Source organism: Dermacentor silvarum, chromosome 7, assembly GCF_013339745.2.
Source record: "Dermacentor silvarum isolate Dsil-2018 chromosome 7, BIME_Dsil_1.4, whole genome shotgun sequence".
NCBI classification, from domain to species: Eukaryota; Metazoa; Arthropoda; class Arachnida; order Ixodida; family Ixodidae; genus Dermacentor; species Dermacentor silvarum.
Genome location: NC_051160.1, coordinates 92286770 through 92293553, shown reverse-complemented (window position 1 = coordinate 92293553; position 6784 = coordinate 92286770).

Below are 6784 nucleotides of genomic sequence, written 5' to 3'. Positions count from 1 at the left end.
CTAAGAATTTGAAGAACCACGTACTGCGTGCTATGCATGACGACTCCACCGCTGGACACCTGGGTTTCACCGAATTCAGAGTCGATTTATGGGATGGTAGCGACGCGATATAGAAAAGTATGTGCCATTGTAACAAGTGCCAGCAATTCAAGCGCCCCAATACTGCGCCGGTCGGACTCCTCACCCTGCTGCGCCACCATCACCTCCTTTCGAAATGGTTGGAGTTGATCTTCTTGGCCCATTACCGCGTGCACCCAATGACAACCGCTGGATTATAGTCTGCGTCGACCACCTGACGCGTTATGCAGAAACCGCAGCGATGCCAAGGGCCAAGGCTCTTGATGGTTTCGAGCTTCGCCTGTCCTCCGTTATACTGCGTCATGGACCCGCTCGTGTTATTGTGAGCGATCGCGGTCGCCAGTCGTGGCCGACGTAGTCGAAGAGCTGTTGTCTCTGTGCTGCCAGTTTCGCCACGCGGACCGTATCATCCGCAGACAAATGTCTCGTCGAGCGCACTAACACAACTTTGACCAACATGCTTTCGATGTACGTGGATTCCAGGCACAAAAATGGGAGACATCTTGCATTTATCACATACACCTACAACACCGCAAAGCATGAAACTACAGGCTACGCCCTCTATCTTCTTTATGTTAGACCACCCCGCAACTTCCTTGACACCATTCTACCTTACTCCTCATGCGGACTCTTCTCTGTCCAGACTCTCTGCCGCGCTGAGGAAGCACGCCGCATAGCTCAGCTCCGTACGTTGGCATCCAGGACCACTCCAAGATCCGCTATGATGCAGGAATCATAAGAATGTCATACGACAAGGGGACATGTATGGCTTTGGACACCACTTCGCAAGCGCGGCCTGTGCCAGAAGTTTCTGGCTCGGGCCTTTCGTCATCACCGGGCCTTTCGTCATCACCGATCGCCTCAGTGATGTAACCTACTTGATTGCTCGCCTCGTGTCCAATGGCTACCGGTCTAAGACGCAGCTAGCTCACGTCGCTCGCCTGAAACGCTGTCATCCACGTGATTCAGAGTGGACGAAAAGTTACTCGCCCAGCGGGCTTCGTCTGTGAAGGGAGATGTTACGCAAAAGCTACGGAAGGACAGAGAGGAGAACGAAGTGCACTTGTCTTTGGAGCGGCTCGGTGTCGGGCGGGGCAACCCTTGCCCCTTTTCATCGATTCATGTTTAAATAAACGCACCCCATCGTAAACAATATATAAAACATACACAATATATAACAATTTCTGTCAAACTATGACTATAATTATTAGCATAAAACAACGTGACTCCATGACGCAATACTTTATTTACTTGTCAAAGCATGCCTTATGCCACTGGTTCATTTATTCCGGCGGCGGAATAAATGATTATAGAGTAATAAATTATCAGGCGCAGAAATACCCAGTCATATTAACAATAAATAAATAAGACACAACGATATCTCAACAGTGGGAAAGGGCACGAGAGGAAGTAGTAAGAGCGTGGATTGCGTTTGAGCAGCTAATGCAGCATGTGACAAATAAATATTAATAAGGAAAAAGCGCAGCATAGACTGGGAAGCTTTAGAAATAGCGCAACGAAGCGTCTTTTGCGTACCCAAAAGGCCTCACCCTACTGGCCCTGTCCATGCACCCCGTTTTCGTTCCTGGAAATAACTTTTGCTTTGTTTTCATAGCCAATGGCTAGCTTTAACTTGTGAGTTGGCAACTTTCTCTTCCTATTAAAGACATCATTTAGTTTGTCTGATGGGATGGTTTCACTTGAGGGAAAATGTGTTCATTCGGCACTTGTTCTAGCAATGAAGTCATCGGCAATTTATTTAAATTGATTTTGCGGGAGAGTTCTTTGTGAGTGTGCAAAATGGCCAGATGGTTCAAACGGCCTGTCGAGTCGTCGACTGCAGGTCACGTTTTCAGTCGCTGAAGACAAGAAAAGGACCTCTCGGATGTGTGTGACGAGACCGGTATGGTCAACGCAATTTTTGTTAGCTTGGCCATTTCCGGCAAAAGGTTTCGCAGGTGTTCGCCCTTCTCCCCCAAAAACATCTGCACGATGTCCTCGAATGTGTGCAATGGTGCCGACTTTTGTTGGCTTACGATGTCAATGAGCATGTCTCTGTGCAAAATCAGCCAGTCCTCGCTTCAAGGTCGTCACCGTAGACTTTGTTATGTATGCTTCGTCTTGCTTTCCTGTGGCAAACTGCTCAATGTGTGACATATGCTGCCACATCTCAGGTGGATATCTGTCGCTTAACGAGGACAGTACAGTGTCAAGTACTTCGTAGTACCTCTGGCGGTACATGTCCTCCGCTGATGTGAACACGTGAGCTGAGGAACCTTCTTGAAAGCGGTGTGGAGTTTTCTTTCACCTAGCAGCTGGAACACACGGGTCCTCAACTCCTACTTTTCCTGCCTCTGCCAAAACCTCCTCCCAAACCAAGGGAAAACCTTGCCTCAGTTCAGCGACGCTTGCAGTGACGGATTTCACCATTTTCTCCGCTTGGTCAAACCTGAGCGTTCTTTTTTGTAAGGCGGTATTCAGTGCTTCCATTCATGAAAACACTTTTGTCAGAAGCGTCAACATGAAAAACGATTCAAACTTGAACAGCATCCTTAAAATCCGCTGGCTTTCGCACCGGCCTCAGTTCGCTCTTCGGATGCCAGTTTCAGAGAAAAACGTTATGAGACTGCTATAATTTGAAAGAACTGATCGCAGTGATGAAGCCTTTAGCGTCCACCTTGTCGGGCAGAATTTTCGCAAGTTCACATCCTCTTCTACCTGAATCTCTTGAAAAGAAGCAACGCGCTTTGGAGAGCAGGTCACAAAGTTTATCAGTTCAGTGACGGCGTAAAGAAAATCACGGCACATGTCTACTTTCTGGCCGACATCATGCAAAACCAAATTCAGGATATGCGCTAGGCAGCGTACATATAGCGCGCGAGGTTCCTGTTCTCCTCGGTGCTTTCCTCTCATGTTTGCCGCACCATCATAGCACTGCCCGCGCCACTTTTCAATGGGCAGATTAAATCTACAAAGAATGTCTTTCAATATAGCAAAGAGGCTCGTCGCTGTGGTGTCCATCGTGTTGAAAAACCCACAGAACAGCTCCTCTACTTCCAGGCTGTGACCACCCGAAAACAAACTGAATGTTGTTCTTTGACAGAAATGTCTGCTGTCTCGTCCATAATGACAGCAGTAGTGCTCTGCCGCACGAACTTCGTCTGTGAGTGAACGAAGGATGTCATGTGCCATGAGTTCCACCATCTCGTTTAAAATCTGGTGAGAAATCATTTGTATTTTGTTCTTAAAAGCCACGATCGCAATGAAGGAATATCATTAGCCCGGAGTTCCAGCAGCTGCCTCAAATTACTCTCTGTGTCTTCAGTGGCCACGTATTGCTAAGCCTTGGGTCGACAGGTACAGTAGTGACGACAGTGTTGCTAGGAGAGCCTGTCGGGCGTCGTCCATTTCTTTCGCCTTTCCCTTGGCGCAAGCATATGCCACATTCGCGCTGCCTTTTGCAGCTACGACGGCATTACATGCCTCCTTATGAAAATTAGACCTCTCATGGGATTTAAATCTGTCAATTGCCTTTTTCCAGTTTGAGAAACCATTTTTCACAAATGCCAGGTAAGAATCCTTGTCTTGGGAAGTGTTAGGGAGCGGCAGTTTCATCTCTGATGCTGTGCAACAGGTCTCGCAAACGCCTTGTCACTGTGGACATTGTAAGATAACCACTTGTAGGTACTTTTCCAGGTAGGCTGGAAGCGCCGCCCTGTTTTTCTGTAGATGGTGCATCAGAAACCTCGCCGATGGATCGAATTTGGAAGGACCGGCTTCTGCAGTGCACACAGAGCTTGGTGTGCTAGTGTCATCAGCGCGCGGTGGAGCTTCAGCGACTGAACTGGAAATGCTGGATGAGGGACGGCTCTCCTCGCAGTCTTCACCGGGGGCTTTCCGTTTCCTGATCAGATATTTTTCCATTGCTTTTGAACAGTCTGCAAGGGAAATGAATAACATTCTGAATAGACGCTCGCATAAACATACAAAGTTTGGTATAATATTCATATTCAGAGTTGGTCAAGCGCGTAGGAACCCTGCTCAATTTTTAAAAAGACAAAGAATCTTGACCATTTCTGGAAGCATGAAGAATTATCCCGCGGTAATAAACCCCAATTTTCACACACAAAAAAAAAGGATTTGCAAAGTCTGAATGACGGCGCCGCCTGTGGCAATGAGCTGTAAAAATTTTCGGCTACCCATAATATCATTTAGTGCGCGCTGCAATAAAGGTATGCGTCTTCTTGAAATTAGAAATACATTTCTTCAGAATATGGGCCGACCAGCATGCGAATAATTTTATACCCTCACGTGGCAACGAATATGGGACGATCAACCTACATTTGTCTACAAGCTATACGCGAATACACATGGCATACGTACTATCACGATGAAATAAATGCGAACAGCGGAGCGCGTGGCCGAAGCATAACAAGCCTGAAGGTATAGGGCGCGCCGTCCAGTTATCACCATTGACAGGCGCGCACGTCCGGTTTGATCGTGCTGTGCGATGATGCACCCACTATACTGCAATATTTTTGTTTGCGCTGTCCAATTTGCGATGTCATCATTACTGCGCCGTCAACTTTTCTCTTTTTGAAATAAAAGAGAAGCAGAACACAAAAAATATCACAGTATAATCATCGGTCGCGAATAACCAGACACTTGTGATCTCTGCAGCTACATTATTATTGCCATCAAACAAAAATATAAAGCAGATAAGACGTTTCATGTAAAAAGAAGATGCAGGCGCTACATTTGTGAACTACATCCACACGTCATGTTATTTTAATTCTTTGAGCGCACTGCCGCACGACGGTGGCATAAGATAACACGCTCTATCTCCTGTTCCTAGTCCCTCAAAGTGCCACCGGGCCATGATTGCCCCGTTAGATCTCTCACAGGCGTGCAGATGGTGCAGTTACTTTGTTTACAGGCGCCGTGACACCGCGGTACATTAAACCGCAGTCGGCGCGTTTCTTTTGCCGAGAGCCGCGAAAACGAATTGTTTCGATGAGCGATGCGCCAAGCGAATATGCCGCTCGCTTTTTCTTACGCCTGAGTGTCTACCCACTTTCGTTGCTGGCGCTTGCATGCGCGTTTTAACTTTCGTCATGTCAATGTGTGCTGGCTTCACTGCGAAGGAGCTCGGGCTCATAATTTGACACAGGAATGACTTTTCGGGCGCGGGATCGGCATGAAGACGCTGAACAGAGTGTCACACGTTAAAGAACTACCACAAAGGTGCAGATCACGGCTGTTGTGAAAATAGAAATAAGTTGTGTGGCTGTTAGCATGTTTGTGAATACGTTGTGCAGCATGACCATACATTTTGGAATACATTATTCAAACTACATACAAAGCCATTTTGTCAATCTATTGCCACTTGAGCAAACTGTTGCTATTTTTAAAGGCTATTCTCTCAATTTCTTAAATTGGAATAGTAGATCTGCCACTGGGAACCAATTTTGCGAGAACGAATAATCCTCAAAGGCCGATTCTCTACGCGATCAAGCATTCGCGCCTACACGATCCTTACATAAACACAGTAGTTGTCTTACACAGTAATTGCCTTACACAATCAAAACCACGCACGTTCACTTTTCACTTGTTCCTGAAGGTTCCCTCACTGCCTCCTCGGCTCGTATTAGCGCCTGATAAGCTTTGCCAACTGAATACCTCCTACATGCCATATTGTAGGAGCACTCTCTCTGTAAGACTGCCGTCCTGGTACAGAACGGCTCAGAACTATGCGATAGCTCCCACCTTTTCCTTTTATTAAAACTTACCGCCACGCAATGTTCATAAAGACGCACCCCTCCATTAGAACGAGATCGAACAATTTTCCGAATCAGTCAGCGCCGACCACTTTTGGTCACTCTGGGTGGCTTAAGCGCGGGCACTTGCGCTCCTGCTTACGTGGTAGCCGACTTTGACGCTGCCAGATGCGCAAAGCTGCCATAAAAAACCATGTACAATCGCGCGCGTATAGTATTATAGTTAACGCAAGTCAAAGTATCATGACGATGCACTTCACATTGCTTTCAGTGCTGACGACGCTTACTGCGACAGTGAACCTCTACTAAAGACGTCGAGTATTCGAAGGGGTATGCGTTAATAATGCATGACTTCACTCACCTGTTCGGACCGATCAGGTCGCAGACGTCAGTTGTCAACTTGTCTGCATGGGCAGGCACTCGCTTAATTTCACAAGTGAGACGAGTGAGGCGCATCCAAAGGGCCTGGACACGATGGTACTACCTCGTTGAAAAACCAGCGAGCTTTTTAAAGTCCTCTACATTTCCAAAGTTGTGCGCATGAAAACCACAACGGACACAATGGCGCTTCGCTTGGTTCTATCCTATCTCGGATTCTCCACCTGCTCAAACGCGAAGGTGCCTCCTGCTAATGCTCACAAGACATCACTATAGACGGCGCAGTGGCAGCGCGCTAAGCTTAGGGTTCTTGCAAGGCTCAGAGGAGAAGGCAGCGGTGCATGCGCAGAGTACAAGTCTTGAACGCGCGGTCACTTTATCGATAAAGCGTGCGCTTTGAAAAGGGGGGGGGGAGGGGACAAGCGCGGCACGTATCTGTTAGTTTGTAGTGACTGCGGCTGTCCGTGCGCCTGGGGAGTACTACATACGCGGGTCGCGCGCTTTACTTTGGCGGTAATCTGCGCGCGGTATCTTGAAAGCGATCCGTAGAC